This window comes from Equus asinus, chromosome 21 (genome assembly GCF_041296235.1).
Source record: "Equus asinus isolate D_3611 breed Donkey chromosome 21, EquAss-T2T_v2, whole genome shotgun sequence".
Classification (NCBI taxonomy): domain Eukaryota; kingdom Metazoa; phylum Chordata; class Mammalia; order Perissodactyla; family Equidae; genus Equus; species Equus asinus.
The window spans coordinates 14,662,077-14,681,209 of record NC_091810.1 but is presented as its reverse complement, the minus strand read 5'-3'; the positions used below and the strand labels follow the sequence as shown (position 1 = coordinate 14,681,209).

Below are 19,133 nucleotides of genomic sequence, written 5' to 3'. Positions count from 1 at the left end.
CTCTGTCCCTCGGCTGTCCTGTCCTGGCAATGGGCTGAGAGTCCCACTGCTCTGGCCACTGGCCTGCGCTGACCAGCAGCCGCAGACCACCCGACGGGGATCCCAGGCCTTCTCTGCCCCGGGCCCTCCTTCCGCTCAGCACCCACTCCCCCTCCACTCTCCGCGTTCCACTCCAGAAACGCCCGGCGCTCATGGCGCCCCTTGTGCTTCACGTGGTCTCACATCCCTTGGCCCTTGTCCACTCTGTGCCCTCTGCTCAGCACGCCCTTCACCCTCTCACGGCTGTTTTCACGGTGGCAATGCTTCCAGGTGGTGCTGACGTATCACGTCGCTCTTGAAAACTTCACCTGACACCCACCCATGCCCAGGCCACAACCTGACCAGCCATACCCCGTCTTCTTCAAACCCGCTCCACATTTTAACTGCTCCAGTCCTCCTGGGCCACGCCGAGCTATAGTTTATCTGTCTGTGTCTGGCTCTACCCCTCACCACCACGTCTATGCCTTCCAAAACCACCTTTATGAGCCTCAACTTCCCCATCTGTCAAATAGGTGTACATCCACTCTCTCCCAGGGCTGTTGCAAGGATTCTAGACAACGCATGTCTGCCAGTTGGCAAGGTGTCAGGCACATGGTAAGTGTCTAATAAACAGTGGTTTAAAAATGCCTTCTCTGTGCTGGGGGCTGCCCCCAAGTTGGTGTGGTTGTGTGTCCCTGTGTGGGACAGTGGTGCAGGGACATCATTTGAGCACCTGGCCCCAGCCATGCCTGAGACCCCAGGGCCTGTGGGTCATAGGAACCAATAAATGCCCCCACCCTTTGAGCTGGTTTTCTGTCACAAACGATGAACTGCCAGAGAATCAACTCGTGGGACAGAGAAGCTGCGGTGTAAACCCAAACCTTTCAGGGCCTGGTAGAAAGCCCTCGAGGCAGGACTTCTCACTCAAGTCCCTCCCACGGCCCGGCCCTTGGAACCAAGGCTCACTTTGATAAAGGTGCGGTCACCACAACGACTTCCCGTGAAATCCATCACTTGGTGAAGAGGCAGTAAGGACTTTCTGGCAAATGAAACGCTACAGATGCCCTGTGAGCCAGAGGCTGGGCTGCTCTCGGCAGCACCCCCGGGGGGCGGAGCGGGGAGGAGACCACAGAACCAGTTGTTCTGCTTCCGGCACTCGTGAGGGGAGCCTGGGGATTTTCAGGCCAAGCAGCTCTGCAGGAGGAAGGGATGTGCACGCTGTGGTCTGCAGGCCGACTGTGGGGCCAGAGAGGCCACAGAGCTCTTCTCAGATCCCTTCTTGGGTAAACTGAGGCCAGGAGACGTGAGTTGCCTGAGGCGCCCAGGAAGCTGGTCAAAGCTGTGGAATGAGAACCCAGGCCTTCTGATTCCAGCCCAGGCTGGCCCCGCTCAGCTGTAAGGTGCAGCTGGAGAAGGCGCTCCCGAGGGGCAGGGGGCGGGGAGGCCAGTTCCCCACGTTCCCAGGGCCTGGCACGTGGTGGTGCTTGTTTGGGCTGAGCCCTGAAGTATGCACGGAATTAGACAGGTGGGGGCAGTGAGGAAGGTGCTCCAGGTAGAAGTCACGGTAGGGACAAAGGCCTGAGACCCCTCTCCTCAATAACCACAGTAACCAATCCCCCCCAAAAGGAGTGCTCTCTGTGCCGGGTACTGAGCTAAGCATCACAGGCACTGTCTCATCCAACTCTCACATCCGCTCTAGGAAGCAAATGCTATTGTCAGCCCATTTTACAGATAGGGAAACTGGGGTTCAGAGAGGTTAAGTGAATCTCTCAAGATCACACAGCCAAGAGACAGGATTCAAATCAAGATGCCCCAGCCCATGCTCTCGGTGGGGACACTGACCTGCTTCCCCAACTGGTCCTCTCTAGGCCTCCCTTCTTTCACCCCTGGGAGGGTGAAGGGTCCAGAAAGGCATAGAGAAAAAACATCAGGGTCAGTAGGGAAACCCTGAGCCTCTTGCTGAGATGCAGCCCAGACCAATACCCTCATACCTAGGAACTTTCTAGGACCCTGAGCTGCCACATCCAAGCCACTTCCCTCCCTGATTTTGACTGCACAATTCCCTGTCCCCACCCTGTCCTTGTTCAAGCTTCAGACAGGCTTGTCCCTGACACAGAACTGGGCATGCACGAGGGAGGTGGCCAGTGGCAACGGATGCAGCCAGCATTAGGAAGCAGCCTCCACAGGGCTGCTATGGCGATGTGGAGTCGTCTGGTGGCCGTCTGCAGCCCTCTGAGTGGGCACAAACCTGCTGTGGAGGCAGGAGCCCTCCGCCACGGGGCGAGTCCCACAGGAGCGGATGGCTGCCAGGGTGCTGCGGGAGGACGCCTGTCTGCAGTCACGGTCCTTACCGACGGTAATAATAAAAGAGCTAGCACTTCTTTGTTTAAATTAGATATAATTGACATGTAACATTATGTTAGTTTCAGGTGTACAACATGGTGATTCATGTATGTCTTATACTGGGAAGCGATCCCCATGATAAGCCTGGTTAACATCCACCACCACATGTAGTTACCATTTTTTTTCTTGTGCTGTGACGTTTTAAGATCTACTCTCTTAACGACTTTCAAATATACCGTCCAGTGTTAGGAACCATGGTTACCTACAGAGCTAACACCTCAGGGCACTCACCGTGTGCCAGGCACTGTTGTAGGTGCTTTCATGCATATTTACTGAAGAAATCTTCTCAATAGTGGCTAGGTGCTACTCTTGTCCCCATTTCCTACATGAGTACACTGAGCCCACACAGGGGAAGAGACTCGGCAGCAGGTCAGGAGGAAGGCGTGAACCCAGGCCTCAGCCCCACGGACGAGTGCGGACTGGCCTGGGAGGGTGTCCCCGCAACCCATGGCCTTTCCCGTTCACAAAGTGAAGGGTGGGCTCCTTCTGATCAACCAGGCCAGGAGCCTAGGAGTAGGAACGCACGGGAGAGAAAACACAGGCAGCTCTTGAAGAGAGAGCTGAAATAAAACCGCACCGAGAAACGATTCTCCTCTTCTCCACTTGGCACAGACAAGTGTCTGATGGCATCCGGGGTTGGTAAGAGGCAGGGGACAGCATCACTCAGGCACTGTGGCACGAGGGCCAGGGAAGGCCCTCTCCACGCTACAAATGCTCACGCCTTCAGCCAGCAGCCCGCGTCTGGGCGCTCAGCCCGCAGGCACGGTGAAGCCACAGCGCGAGAGCGTGTGCTCAGGGTCGCTGTGGCAGCGCTGCTCACCGGTAGCACAGGTCTGGACACTCAGGTCCCCCGACAGGGAACCGGTTAGATAAACTGCGCTTTATTTCTATGTTGGCATACTTGCAGCCACAAAAACACAATGAGGAAGCTCTTTCCACGCTGATAAGGAACGATCTACGAGATATATTAAAGTAAAAGGCGAGATGCCTGGACAGGTTACCAGAGGCACCATCCAGAGAGAGAAAAAAATGGATAAATTGGACCTCATCAAAATTAAAACTGTTTGCTCTGCAAAAGACTCTGTTAAGAGGATGAAAAGACAAGCCACTGACTGGGAAAAAGTATTGGCAAACCCCACATCCCAAGAAGGACTCGCATCTAGACGATATAAAGAACACTCTAAACTCGATAGAAAGAAAAGAAAGAGTTCAATTAAAAAACGGGCAAAAAATGTGAACGGACAGTTCACCTAAGAGGATATATAGATGACAAATAAGCGCAAGAAAAGATGCTCAACGTCATTAGCCGTGGAGGAAATGCAAAATAAAGGTCTAATGAGAGCACTGCAAACATTAAAATGGCTAAAATAAAAAATGCTAAGATTGTCGGCTGACAACGGCTGACAAGGACACAGAGCAGCTGGAGCTCCCACACTGCTGGGGGAATGCAAAATGGCACAGCCACGCTGGAAAATGGCTTGGCAGTTTCTTATCCAGCCAAACATGTGCTTGCCATACTACTTAGTAATTGGACTTCTGGGTATTTATCCTAGAAGAATGAGGACTTAGGCCCAAGCAAAAACTTGCGTATGAACATTCATAGTAGCTTGATTTGTAATTGCCCAAAACTGGAGACAACCCAAATGTCCTTCACCAGGTGAATGAATAAACAAACTGCGGGCATCCATTAGACGGAATACTACAGAGCAATAAAAAGGAGTGAATCATCGATAAATACAACAAATTGAGTTGATCTCAAGGCATTATGCTAAACAAAAAGTGCAAACCTCAAAATCTTACACACTGCGTGATCCCATTTATGTAACTCTGTCACAGTGACAATTACAGCGACGGGGAACAGAGTGCTGCTTGCTGGGGCATGGGGTTGGGGAAGGGTGAGATCAGCAAGTGTCAGCGTGAGGGAGTTTCTTTGCGGTGATTGGAACAGTCTTATATCCTGGTGGTTACAAAATCTGCCCATGTGAGAAAATTGCAGAGAACTATGCACCGGAAAAGAAAACAAAACAATTGCTGCATGTAAAAACTGGCGGAATCCAAATAAGGCCAGATTTTGAGTTAATAATATTGTGCCAGCGTTCATTTCCTGGTTTTGACAATGCGCTACGATTATGTAAGATGTTATCACTGGGGGCAGCTGGGGGAGGCCGGGTGAAAGGGCCGCGGGAACTCTCTGTACTATTTCTGCAACTTGTCGTGAGTCTTAAACTATTTCAAAATAAAAAGTCTTTAAAGTAGCAGTGGTTTGGGGCTGCTTTGCTCAATTCAATGTATTTGCTATAAAAAAACTTATAGCAAGGTGAAGAATGTGTGTGGAGAGAGTCGCATTTGTGTGAAACTTAAATGCGGCAATGATTCCCGCCTATGACGGAATGTTTCTGGAAACGTACACAAGGGGCTGGGAATACTGGGGCCACGTGGGAGGGGACTGGACAGCAGAGCACACAGGAGAGGGAGAGAGACGAAGCCTGATTTTTTAGTTTTCTTCTTGAGACTTTTGAATTTTATAATGCACACCTATTACTTTCAAAACTTTCTATTTAATATTTTGAAAAGCTAAGAGTGGGACCCGAGGCCGTTGGGGAAACAGGAGCCATCTGTTTAGCTCAGAGATCCTCAAAGGGCCAGTCCAGAAGGGAGAAGGGCAGTGTCCTGGGGACGAAGGTTTTATCGGGGAGGAAGCATTTTACTAAGCTCGAGGGAGGCTAGAAACATGCCAGACTAATTGGCGGGGCAGGGCAGGTGCCAGCTCCAGGCGGCAGGGCCCAGAACCCACGCCTCCTTCATCTCCATGACAACCACGAACTGTCGCAAGAAACACAGCCCCCACGACCATGGACGCTCACCCGCCACTCAGCTGAGCCCTTCTCGGGGACTAACTCATTAATCTCACAACAAGGGCATTCCAAGGAGGAAACCGAGGCTCGGCTCGGAGGGGAAGTGACTTGCCTGAGGCCTTGCACAGAGTCGCAGCACTGCAGCACCTGGCACCTCCTGCCCAAACTAGAGTGATTTCCACCTAGCATCTCCTGGCCAGAATTCCACGCAGCAGACACTGGGCCGGGCCTCGTGCTGGGCGCTGGGCCAGGAGGAGGAAGGCCCCCAGCCTGGGAGAGAGGGAGGTGGGGTGGAGGCAGGCAGGCAGCACACAAGGCGCCAGACTCACTCCCTGAGCTCGCTGGGGACGGGCAGGCAGACGACAGAGCGTGCGAGGGAAAGAAGACTGCGGAAGAGGGTGTGAGCAGGCCTGAGCTGGGGCAGCCTGCGCAGCTAGTCCCAGGCAGAACCCAGCTCTCGGCTTGGCAGGTGGTTCTGGCCTCTCTTCACATCCTCCCTTTCCTTCTCTCACAGCCCTGCTCCCAGAGCCCACGTCCAGGCTCCAGAGGGCACCAGCAGGGGACGCCATGTTAACAGCAGCTCCAGAAGGTTGGCAGTTTCCAAACCTGAGGACAACCCAGACGTCCATCACTGACAGGCGAAAGGGGAATTTGTGTCAGATTCATCTGTGGAATATTATACAGCAATGAACGAGACCAGATTACAGTTATGTGCAACAATGAATCTCCAAGAGTGAAGAGCAAAAGAAGCCAGGGGAAAAAAAGAGTACATACTGTGATATTCCATTTATACAGAGTTTAAAATTAGGCAAAACTATCTATGGTGTTAGAAGTCAGGAGAGAGAAGGGGAAGGGACTGGGAGTGCAAACGAAAGAGAGGGACTTCCGGTCACACAGCCGTGCTCATTTTGTGACAATCATCAAGCTGTATACTTGTGTTTTGTGCATTTTTCTGTATGTATGTTACACTTTCATAAAAAAGTTTATTTAAAAAAACTAAAGTAAGGCAACCTATAGAATGGGAGAAATCATTTGGAAATCACGTACATGAAAAGGGGTTAATATCCAGAACACATAAAGAACTCCTACAACTCAACAACAACAAAAAAACTAAACAGCTGGATTAAAAAGTAGGCAAAGGACTTGAATAGACGATTCTCTAAAGAAGATATGCAAATGGCCAAGAAGTATATGAAAAGATGCTAATCACCGTCTAATCATTAGGGCTGTGCCCATCGCTAACGTGAGGGAAATGCATATGGAAACCACAAGGAGATACCACTTTGTACTCATTAGGATGGTTACTATTAAAAAAACAGAAACGACAAGTGTCGGGGAGGATGTGGAGAAATTGGAACCCTTGTGCACTGTCGGTGGGAAAGTAAAATGGTGCAGCTGCCGTGGAAACAGTGTGGAGTTTCCTCAGAAAATTAAAAATAGAATTACCATGTGATTCAGCAATTCTACTTCTGAGAATATATTCAAAAGAATTGAAAGCAGGATCTCAAAGAGGTATTTGTACACTTGTGCTCACAGCAGCATTAGTCACAAGAGCCAAGAGGGGGAAGCAACCCAAGTGTCCACCAATATTTCTTCCCTAGTGATGAACGGATAAACAAAATGTAGTCTATATATGCAGTGCAGTACTACTCACCCTAAAAAAAGAAGGACGTTCTGACGTGTGCCACAACGTGGATGAGCCTGAGGACATTATGCCAAGAGAAATAAGGCAGTCATTAAAGGACAAACAGCGTACGATCTCACTTATATGAGATGTCTAGAGCTGTCAAATTCACAGAGACAGAAAGTAGAATGGGGGCTTTCAGGGGCTGGGGAGGGGAATGGGAGCTGGTGTTTAATGGGGTCAGAGTTTTAATTTGGGAAGATGAAAGAGTTCTGGAGTGGGTGGTGGTGATGGTTGCACAACAATGTGAATGTGCTTAATGCCACTGAACTGGACACTTAAAAATGGTTAAAATGGTAAATTTTATATTGTATATATTTTCCTACAGTTAAAAACAATCATACGAACAAACAGGTGAAAGGAATGCAGGCTGGTCTCTAACTGGATGGGAAGTGGGGACCTGAGCCTGGACCTCACCGAGCCTGCGTCTCCTCACCGGGCAAGTGGACGCACCCAGCGGCCACGTCTGCAGAGGGCGTGGTGAGGGTCAGAGGACAGGCAGGCCGTCCTGCGGGTACGAAGGCGTCAGTGTTCTCGTGATTCCGCGAGAGGCTACCTGGGATGCTGCAGAAGGAGCAGGGTCAGAGGAGGAGCCCAGCCCGACGAACCCCAGGTCAGGGGCCACTGCCCCTCCCGGTGGCCCCCAGTAATGCCGGGCCAGGAGCTGGAGGGGCTCGGGGCGGGCAGCGAGCTGAAACGATTCTACTCTGTCCTCCGGGCTTTCGGGTGAGGTCTGTTGGAGGTGCCCCCGCCCCTCAACACCCTTGTAGTCTTTCTGGTCACTTCCGGGGGTCATGAGAGGTCTTGTTTAGGTCTTAGGAAGTCCAGCCTGTGCTCAATTAAATCAACATTTGGATTTTGTATCCAAACTGAGACCTGCGCCACCACCAGCTGGAGCCCGCTGGTGAGTCCCACAGGCCAGACCTGGCTCCTCCTGGGGAGATGCACGGAGGGGCAGGAGGAGGCCCCTGGGCAGAGCCACTGTCACCTGGCATCCGACACTTTCCGTGGCAGCTGCCTCCACCTGGGGGCTCACTCTCAAGGGAGCTTCATGTGCCCCCTCCACCGTGGCATGGGCGCTCCTGAGGCCTCTTGACACCTGCCCTTAGAGGACACCCACACAGTCTGCTCCTGCCAGAGTCGCCTCACCCCACAGGCCACTCTCTGTGGACAAGTCCCCGAGGACAGCCCAGCCTGGCCACGTTCCCAGCCCCCTCAGCCCATCTGCCTGCAGACTGCCTCTCTCTGCTCTGCCTGTCTGATAGCCTCTGGACCCTTCTAGACTGGTCCAGGCAGTCTGGGCCCCTGCCCCATGCCCCTCCCACTCCAGGGGGAAATGGGCATCTGCTCTCGGGGTCTCCACCATGCACTCCCTGGTTCCCTGGAGATCCTGGAGTCAGGATGTTGGCCTAGCGTGAGGTGGGGTCACGTCGCCTCCAACCTGCAGCCTCCTACCTTGCTCCTCCAAGCTCCGTCCTTGAGCTGCGCCTGCAGCTGGAGGATGGACCACTTTGTAGAACGTGGTCTTACACCTCTCCTTAGAATGAAGTGGTGCTTGTCCCCATTATTCTTGACTTTGCAGCTTTAGGGCAGATGAGGCAAAGCCCCATCTAACCAGCCGTTTACCTGACAGTCTCAGAAGGCCACCTGCAGGGCCCAATGACCCTGAGAGGTCAGTTATAGTTCATGAAGGGGAAAACTGGGACTCAGAGAGGCAAAGTGACTTGCCCAAGGTCACACAGCCAGGAAGTGTTTCGGTCAGGATTTGAGTTCTCTCTCCTCTGGGCTAGTCTGCCCAGAAGCCGTTGACAAGGCAGGAGCCGGGAGGTCGTCGCAGGACCCTACTGGGAGCAGTGGTTTTATAAACTCCTCAACGGAGTCCCAGGTTCACTGTCACCTCCAGGCTCCCTCCACTCTGGGGGCTTTACGGCAGGTCGGAGTGGGTGGGGAGCACTGAAGGGAAGGAGGGCTCCCCAGGAGGGGGGATGCTCCTTGACTCAAGTGCTCCCCCCCTCCAGCTCCTCCTGATCCTCCCCTGCATTCTCGTGGCAGCCGGCTCCTTCACATGGCCGGACACCGCCCGTGCCCAGCAGTGAGCCTGGCGTGCAGGAGCCCTCTGCCTCGGCCTCTGCCTCTGCACAGGGAGGACGGTCAGAGGCCAGCCGCTCAGGCTGCTGCAGGCACAGGGCTGTGTCATGGGTTTAGGGTGTGGACTCCGGGGGCCTGAATTCCTGGGATTGAATTCTGGCTCAGCAGTTCCCTGGCTGTGTGGCCTGCGGAAGTTACCTAACCTCTCTGCGTCTCAGCTTGCTCATCTGTAAAATGAGGGTAACTAGAACAGGTCTGCTAAGATTGTTGAGAGGGTGAAGTTCATTAATATGCATAAGATTCTCCCAGGGGTGCGGGCTACAGTGAGTCCTTGGCAGATGTGAGCTGCTGTTGTCACGTTACAGAGCAGGAATCGGGTGAGGAGTTGTGCAAGGCTCCCTGCCCCGGCCAGAGCTTGTGCTCAGATGTCGGCAGCGTCCTGACCCAGTGTGCGCGCCTCCCACTCACTGCCCCACCTCTGCGGCTGGGGACTGCGGGCACCTGGAGCCAAGGGGTCTGGCCCCCGCGGATCCTCAGGGCCTCTGCTGGCTGCCTCCAGCTTTCCCAGTCCTGGCTCCAGAGCTCCCGGCAGCCAAAGTCCATCTGGCCCAAGCCTCGCCCAGCCAAGTCCTCCTGGGGAAGGATCAGGAGGGCCCGGTCGGGGGACTGTGATCAGGGCTGCCTGGAACGCTGGGTGGGCAGAGGCTAACGCAAAGGCCGCCCCCTTCTCTCCACTCCCGAGAGCCCCAGCTCCAGTCTCCTGGGGCAAGCCACAGGGCCTCTCCGACCTTCAGGTTCCTCCTCTGTCAGAGGCCTGCTGTAGGGAGTCAATGAGATAACCACGTAGCAGGGCTGCAATTGCTGTTGTTATTATTATCTCGTTGGTAGGGGTGGCTGTCGAGGGCGCAGAGATTAATAGGATGATAGAGCCCAGAAGAAAACTTGAGAACGGTGGACATATCCCCACATACACTTTGCAAATGAGGAATCAAAACCCAAGGTGCCACAGCAATTAGGCAAGGGAGCCAGGGGGCCCACACAGGGATCCAGGCTCTGAATCCACTGAACCAGCATGGTCACGTGGGCAGCTTCTTGCATGGCCCCAGGAGGGGTGTGCAGAGGGATGAGCGGCCTTGTGACTGGGATGTGGTGGAAGGACGGGAGACTCCCTGGGGCGTGTGCACACATGCACACACACACGCACACACACACATGCACACTAGAAGTAGCCACGGTGGGAGTCCTGTATTAGTTCTTCAGTTCTAGGATTGAGAGACATAAAGCAGAGCCAACGTGTGCCGGACGGAACGAGGGACACAGATGCACCATCCGTGACTGCCAGAAGCTTCTGGGTGACTCAGAGAAATGAAAGAGCCTTCAGTCATCAACTTCAATCCTTCATTTGTGAATTTTGCGCCTTTAAATTATGGAATATTTCAAACATATAGAAAAGTACAGAAAATAATATAACAAATGCCAGGGATTCCTCGCTCAGCTCCGTTGAATTCCAACAGGTTGCTGCTGCTCCTCCTCCTTTTCCTCCCCTTCCTCGTCTTCCTCCTGCTCCTCCTCTTTCTTCAAGGATCATAGTAGAGATACAGCAGGAGCCCCAGGTACCCCACACCGATTGCATTTCTCTCCCTCCCTCCTTCCCAAGGGAAATCACTGTGTGAATCTGGAGCAAATCCGTCTCACATTTTTTTCGCCCGTACATCTGTGTCTGTAAACATTACTGGTTTTCCCTCGTCCTCTATCTTATATAAACGGGACTATCCTGCATGAGTATACGCTCTGCACCTCGTTCCACGTCGAGCTGGCAAGGTTGTTCCACATTGCTCCCCAGAGCTCTAATCCATTCATTGGCAGTCTATAAATAAACCAAGGCTCATTAAGCCCTTCTCCCGCTGATGGACAGCCAGGCTGTTTCCAGTTGCTTGCCCTCACAAATCAGCTGTCCCGGGTGCAAACGCTGATCCGGGGGGGCGATGGCCGGGACAGGCTCCGAGCATCTTGGCTTCCCCAGACGAGGCATGCTGCTTTCCAAGGCGGTGGGGTCCCTTTGCAGTCCCAAGCTGCCTGTCAGACTTTGCATCGCCCACGCTCTCACTAATGCCTGGGGACAAACCAAAGCCTCAGTGCTTAAAGGAGGAAACTGAAGTCCAGGGAGGAAAAGGATCTGAGATCTCAGAGTCAGTGACCACTGGAGCCGGACTCAACTCCACTTCCCTCCACCTTCCTATCGCTGTGTAACGAACAGCCCAACACTTAGCGGTTTAGAAAGTCAGTTATTTATTTGGCTCATGAATCTGCAATTCGGGCAGAGCTTGAGGGAAGAGCTGGTCTCTGTGCTACGTGCTGTCAGCTGGGGCCGCTTGACTGGGGGCCTGGAAGGTCCATTTCCAAGATGAGGTACCAACGGCTATGGGGCACCCAGCCGGGGATGAGGGTGGGGTCTTGTTCTCCTCGGGCCTCTTCACAGGCTGCTTGGGCTTCCTCAGGGCAGAGCGGCTGGTTCCACGAGCTGCTGTCCCCTTGACTTCTGCAACAAGCCTTCAGTAATCTGAGGTTCCAGATGCTCTAAGAGGTGGTGGAAAAATGAGCGGCAGAAGCAGCCATGGTGGCTGCTAAAATCTACCTTGTCATCTGTGACCGTGCCACCCAAACACACTCACAGGAGCAAGAGCCTGGAGCAAAGGCCACAAAGTATTGGTTCAAGGGAGAAATCTGTTGATGCGCTCTATTTGGCCTGAAAGGAAAGGTTTTGTATAAAAATAATTATTAACATTTTTTAATTACTAGATTTTACTTTAAAAAACCAGATTTCCAGAAAAACCATAAGATTCGCTAACATTGGGCCCTCATTCCCAGGTGGCCTCAGTAGCTGGGGTGAGGAGTGACCATTCCGGTAAATCTTGTTTTCTGCAGTCCCCAACCTTTTGAACTGGCCCGAGTGGGCCCTTGAGTTGGCAGCATCTGTGTCACTACTTCTAAGATGTCAGAAGGGCACAGGGGGGTGACTACTCCCCAGAGATTAGGAGCGAGCACAGTCTGGAATGCACAGCTGGGAGACCAATGAGGGCACTGATATGAAGCCCTTGGAAGACGTTCAGTGTTGTGGGGAGCAATCACTTCTCAGAGGAGGTGACACCTGAGCTGAGTCTTGCAAGGTGGGAAGGATTTGTGAATGTCCTGGACTCTAGAAGCTGGGGACTGCCATCTCCAGTCGGATGTCTGCACGTGGACATCAGGAAGGACGTGACAGCAAGCGGTTCTCCCTGAGCAGGCGAGGTCTGCACCCCAAATCCCATCTCCTCTCCCCCGAGGGGGAGAAGAGCAAGAATTGAGGCTCTAAGTAGGTGGTGATTTGAAGGACAAGCAAAGACGCCCGACCTCCAGACACTGTCCTCCTTGGCTGGCCACCCGGCCTCAACCTCCGCTGTCAGCACCGCCCTGGAGACTGCAACATTCTGTGGGGAGCACACGCTACTTGCAAGAGAGGACATGTGTCTATAAAAGTCACCCATCTGCCCATTGATACTAGGCGGTATGGATAATCAACCCTTCAGAGTAGGTGGCATAGAGAAGGAGCTCCCAGGAAGGACACAGAAAGAGTAAGTATTGATAAAGAGGAAAGAGCGAGCTGGGTGAGGATGCCTGGGTGGGGCTCACAGCTGGCAGCCCTGAGCATCCTGGGGAAGCAGGAGATCTCAGGCCACCAGGGAAGGCGAGGCAGAGGCGGGGGTGAGAAGGAAAGAGCCTCCAGAGCCACCGTTGGGGAGGCTTCCTTCCGTCTCTCTTTGGACGGCAATTTCCTCCTCTGCCCAAGAGGAGATGGAAGCAGACCTCTCGACACAGGGCTCCGGGAGGCTCGGCTCCCCTAAGCCTGACCTTCCAAGATGCCGTGACTCCGTGCTCTCAAGGACTCTGAGAATTGTAAGATTCTTTTCTTAAATATTGTCTTTTGTGGTATTTTTGAAAATGCTATCAAAGATTCTGTGGTTCAAACACTCTACTTTTAGGGCTCCAAGAGTTTATGTTTTGATGTTCTCTAGGGTCTACGTTTTAAAATTCAGTCATTCTAAGATTTTGTGAATCCATCCTACTTTCTCATCTAGACCCATAGCTGGAACCCCATGATTTGCAATGAAGCCAATGATTTATTTGTGTGTTCCTTGTACTAGAATTTTTCTTTAGGTTTAAGTTTTAAATTAAGAGCCAGCCCTGATGGCTTAGCTGTTACAGTTTGGCAAACTCCACTTCAGCAGCCCAGGTTCAGTTCTCAGGTGGGGAACCACACCACCCGTCTGCTGGTAGCCATGCCGTGGCGGCGCCTCATACAGAAGAACTAGAAGGACTTACAACTATACACAACTATGCACTGGGGCTCTGGTGGGGGGTTGAGGGGGAGGAAGGAAAAAAAGAGGAGGAAGATTGGCAACAGATGTTAGCTTAGGGCAAATTTTCCCCTGCGAAAAAAACAAAACAAAAGAACCTAGCCTGTACTCTAAAAACAAAAATTAAATTAAAATTTAAAACTTTTTCTTTTAACAACCTTATTCTAAATAATAATAGTATCTGCGAAATCATGGACTTGAAGGACAAATTACCATTTTTCTAAAAACACACCAAATAAGCTTTGGTCATGGGGGTCCTGGTGCCCCCTCGAGCCCCTGCAGGCCCCATCAACAATTTGGATACCACATTTCAGAAGCCTTTGCCCAAAGTTCCAGCCTCTCATTCCTGCAAAGAAAGAAGTGCGAAGGCATCCATTTGCAAGGGGGCAGCAGGTCACCCTCAGGGCAGGAGATCTCTGGGCGCTGATGTGAGGTGGCCCACCCATGGGTCTCCGAGGCTCGCTGTCCAGTCCTGTTTGGGTGGAGGTCAGTGCCCTTCTCCTGAGCTCCCAGCCCTGAGACTGGACTGGGCCGGAACCACAGGGGGATACTATGCGACACCACCATCTAGTGGCCAAAATGCAAGACACGGAGGGAAGGAGCAGAGAGGGTGCAGGTCCTGCACACGGGAAAGTCAAAGAGGAGACAAAGGGACAAGTGACAGAAACAAGGCAATCTGGAGCTCATCAAGTACTAAATGGGCAGCACAGAAACAACGTGAGTGTCCACCCGCAGGGGACTGGTTAAACAAATTATAGTACACCTTACGAATCATCTGCAGGCATTGCCAAGGATGCTATAAAGATGTTATTGCTGAGGAATGATGCCCAGTCGAGTGGGGAAAAGAGCACCGATCAAAGCAATTCCATGCAGCTTACATAAAATGGAAGTCTACGTCCACTTTGGGTGCCATCTAGAGAAAATGTCTGCTACCCCCTGTCTTCTCTATGGCGGTAACTGCACCCCATCCTCACAGCTGCTGAAGACAGAAACCTGGATATCACTCACCCTCTCTCTCCTACTAACCCCCGCTCCAGTCCACCCACTTCTTTGCCTCTCCGCAGCCACCACCTTGGGCACAACAGCATTGTCTCTAGCCTGGATGACCGTAGTGACCTCCCAAGTTCCAACCTTGTCCCTCTGCCTTTTCTGCTCCACAGCCAAGAGAGCTGTCCCAATGCCAGCCAGATCACGCTGCCCCCTGATTAGCATCCTTCAACGGCTTCCTGTTTCATGTGGGACAAAAGCCAACCTCCTTGCTGTGGCCCTCAGCCCTCTGCCAGCCTCCTCTCATACCCATGACCCTCTCTCACCCCGTCCCTGCTCGCTGAGCTGCTGTCACTGCCTCAGTCCCGGGAGACGCGCCTGGCTCTGCTTGCTCCTGTCGAATTTCTGCTTGAACTGCAGGCCTGGGCACACACCTCCCCAGAGACTCCTCTGTGGGTAAGGGGATTTCATCCTTGTGTTTTCTGATTTGTCAAGGGAACAAGTATTATTCTGATATAATCAGAAGAGAGCAATAAAATTATATTCATTTCAAAGTAAAATCAGATCTATAGACCCCTGGTGCATGGAGAGTTCTAAGATGGGGCGGTCTGTGTAGGCTGGAAGGCTGGGAAGTTTCCAGGGAGGGGGGATTGGAGGAAGAGAGACATTAAACCTGGGAAAAAGAATGACATTCCAGGAAGGGAACCAGCACAAAGGCATGGAGGTGGGCAGGGGCAGCTGGAGGAGGTGACGTCTGGTGCTTTTGCCTGCCTGGCACATTTAATTCTGATTGCAGAATTCCCTCTCAGGATCCACGCTTCCCACATTCTCAGACCATGTATTTCCAGTGGGGCTGATTCTCAATATAGGTGTGTGAATTGATCTGGGCCAATGAGAGCCTTTCCTGGGACTATTGAAAAGGGATGTTATCTTTCCACTGGAGTTACCAAGCTGGGAGGATGTATGCCGAATCTTCATTGCCATTGCAAAAGGAGAATAAAGCTCATACAGGAGAAACCAGCATCAAAGACAGAGAGAGTCACCTTCCGGATGACAATGTTTGAACACCTGGATCCAGCCACACCTGAAGCCATTTCCATATAGACTTTTTAGATCTGTGAACCAATAACTCCCCCTTCTTTTGAGAGTTGGGGTAGTTTTCCCTCTATTTCTGTCACTTGTTACCCAAAGATTCCTAACTTTTCAAACTAGTCTGGCTGGGACAGAGACTTGCTATGGAAAGCAGTGAGGGTGCCCAAGCAGAGGCAGCACAAACAATAAATATTGTGGCCGTTCTTTGATGGAGAGCCTTTATTCCCAGTGGACTGAGGCATCTAGTGTGGGAATTGGAGAGTTTGGATCTTTGGGCCAAGGCAGAAATCTGAAACAACGATGGGCCCTCTCCCGTGACTGCCCACAAGCCACAATCTCTCTCATCTCTCTAGAAATCCTTTGAAAGGAGACCCAGGGACAGACATGGCCTGGGGCAGCTCTCCTTCTTGGCTTCCTGGGGCTCTGGAAGGAAACTTTCTAAGTCTTCCCAGACCACATTGGGAAGGCCAAGAATCCACAAGACAACTGGGCAGGGGATGAAATGGGCGAGGGTGGGGATCATCTGATGCATTTTCCACTGCTCTTTCCCTGTTTATATGTGGTCCCACCGCTCCCGAAGGCCTTTGATCCCTAGCAGGGGGATGCTGTGGGACTGGAGGAGGGAGGGACAGGCCCTCTGGTTCTAGCCCAAATCTGGTTCCTTCTAAGAGCTGCATGAAGGCATGACATGTGGGGTTCCTTGAGGGCCCTAGAGGGTCAGTACCTGTGTCGTGAGTGCCTCCCTGATGCCCGGCACAGGGTTATATAAAAGGAACTTGCTTCCTTTTGGAAAACAGATCCCAAGTCCTGGCTGGGAGAGAGCGAGCAGCAGCTCACAAGAACTGAGATGGGGGCTCACATGCGTCCCTGAGCGGTCTCCTCGGGGTGCCTCGCGCTCCTTCCCTCCCGCAGCCATCTCATCGGGCTCTCGCTCGCTCGGGTACAGCTTCCTCTGAACCTCTGGCCTGAGGGCAGCCGCAAAACACTTCCTAGATTTTGAGAGCTGCAGCTGTAGCTGTGCGTTAAAATCAAGAGATACAGAAAAATATTTGTTGAAATTCAATGCCCATTCATGATAAAGACTCAGAAAAAGAGTGTCAAAGAGAACTTCCTTAGTCTGATAAAGGGTATTTGCCAAACACACAGACACTCAGACACACACACAGAGCTAACAGCATCACCAATGGTGAAATACTGAATGCTTTCTCCTAAGGATAACAAGAAAAAGGTGTCCACCACTAACACTTCTATTCAACATTGTGCGGTAGGACGCAGTCATTTCAATAAGGCCAGAAATGAAAATAAAATGAAGAAGGATAGGAAAGGAAATATACAGACTGTCGTTATTTTGGATGATAATACTGGACATAGAAAAATCTAAAATAACCTACAAACTAGTAGAGTGAATAAGGAATTTTAGCAAGGTTGCGGGATACAATCAACACACAAAAATCAGTTGAACTTCCATATACTAACAACAATTAGAAAATGAAAAACTTTAAATGTCGTTTATAATAACACAAAAATCATCAAATACTTATGACTAAATCTAATGAAAGAGGCAGAAGACCTCTACACTGAAAATGACCAACATTGCAGAGAAACTATAAAAGACCTAAATAAATTGAGGGCCATACCAGGTTCGCTGATTGGCCAACTTAATGTTATAAGATGTCACTTCTCTCCAAATAGATTTGTGTGTTCACTGTAGAACCAATCAACAGCCCAGCGAGTATTTTTGAGGAAAGTGCATGCTGGTTTTCAAATTTACACGGACATTTAAAGGACCTAGAATAGGGCAAGGCCAACGTCAAAAAAGAACGAAGCTGGAGGACTTACACCACCGGACGTCAAGGGTCTTTATAGCGGCCGGCCCCGTGGCCGAGTGGTTAAGTTCGCACGCTCCGCTGCGTCGGCCCAGGGTTCGGATCCTGGGCGCGGACATGGCACCGCTCATCAGGCCACGTTGAGGCAGCATCCCACATCCCACAACTAGAAGGACCGGCAACTAAGATATACAACTGTGTACAGGGGGGGTTGGGGAGATAAAGCAGGGAAAAAAAAAAAAAGATTGGCAACAGTTGTTAGCCCAGGTGCCAATCCTTAAAAAAAAAAAAAAAAAAAAGAGTCTTTATAAACCCACAGTAGGTAAGACAATGTGATATAGCCTCGTCATAGTCAAATGGACCAGAATGGGGAGCCCAGAAGAGACCAACAAATATTCAGTCAGCTGATTTACAGTAAAGATGCACTATACTTCAGTGGGGGAAAGATGGGCCTTTTAGCAAATAGTATTAACACAACTGGATATCCATATGGGCAGAAGATGAACCCACCTCATACTATACACAAATATCAATTTGAGATGGATCACAGAACTAAAGTAAAATGATAGATATTGTAGAAAAAAATGGAAGAAAATCTTCATGACCCTAGGGTAGGCAAAACTTTCCTAAACAAAACAGATTGAAAGAAGATATTTGCAGTATATCTATGAAAAAGAACCCACACCCAGAATATATAAAGACCTTTTATAAATTAATAAGAAAAAGATAAACATTCCAATTTTAAAAATGGGCAAAATCTCCTCCCCTTTCTCTTCACAGGCGCTGGTCCCTAACAGGCATCTTGCAACGCAAACTCCATGGCAGCACTGCTTCTGGAGAAATGCTTGTGACAGCGAGGGTGTGGACGTGGAGCCCCTGGAACTCTCAATCATTGCTGTTTGCATCATAATTTAAAACCACTTCAGAAAACTCTTTGCAGCATCCACTGAAGCCGGAGGGGCATACAACCTATGACGCAGCCATTTCTCTTCGAGGTAGATACCCAGCCCAAATCGGGGCTTGTGTCCACGAAAGCCTTGCTCACAGAAGCTTTATTCGTGATACCGAAAGTGGGGATCCACCAAATGGCCGTCAACAGGAGAGCAGATGGACACATGGTGGTAAATTCGTACAATGGGATAGCACACAACACGTTAAAAGAAAAAACTACTGCTAAACACAACAACGTGGCTTAGTCTCACAGGCAATATGCTGAGCTGAAGAAGCCAGACACACAAGAGTGTGTCCTGTAGGGTCCCGTCTATGTGAAGCCCGAAACCGATCTCTGATGATAGAAGCCAGAGAAACTGATGCTGAGGGAAGCTGCTGGGAGCTGGAAGAGCCCAATATCTTGATCTGGGTGGTGGCTACATGCATGTACACACGCAAAAATGGGTCAAGCTCTGCAAATAAGATCTGTGCACCCTACTGAGTATTACACCTTGATAAAGAAAATAAAGTGAAAAACATAAGAAATCTCAAGCCTTCATAACGACCCACATTTATCAAGAACTTACTATGTTCCACACCCAGGGCTTTACGTGCAGTAGCTCATTCACTCCACACACATCACACACACACACAACACGGGCACACCAATGAATGCATATGCCAAACACACACACCAACACACCGCGACACACATACCAAACACACACACAGACACATAAAACCCCAAACAATACACACCTACTCACACACACCCACATGCGTGTGCACACACACACACCAGCTGCAAGGTACAGCTGAGCGCTGAGCCTTCGGGAGGATGAGAACACGGGCAGAG

The 19,133-nt window shown here is 51.1% G+C and overlaps 1 long non-coding RNA gene across 1 annotated transcript; it reads left to right on the top strand.

The window, feature by feature from the left end:
• The first annotated feature begins 7,092 nt into the window (after positions 1 to 7,092).
• On the top strand, positions 7,093 to 18,823 carry LOC139041398 (uncharacterized). Its single transcript, XR_011496467.1, has 2 exons — positions 7,093 to 14,885; positions 18,128 to 18,823. It is a non-coding gene; the product is annotated as an uncharacterized lncRNA (long non-coding RNA).
• The last annotated feature ends 310 nt before the right edge of the window (positions 18,824 to 19,133 follow it).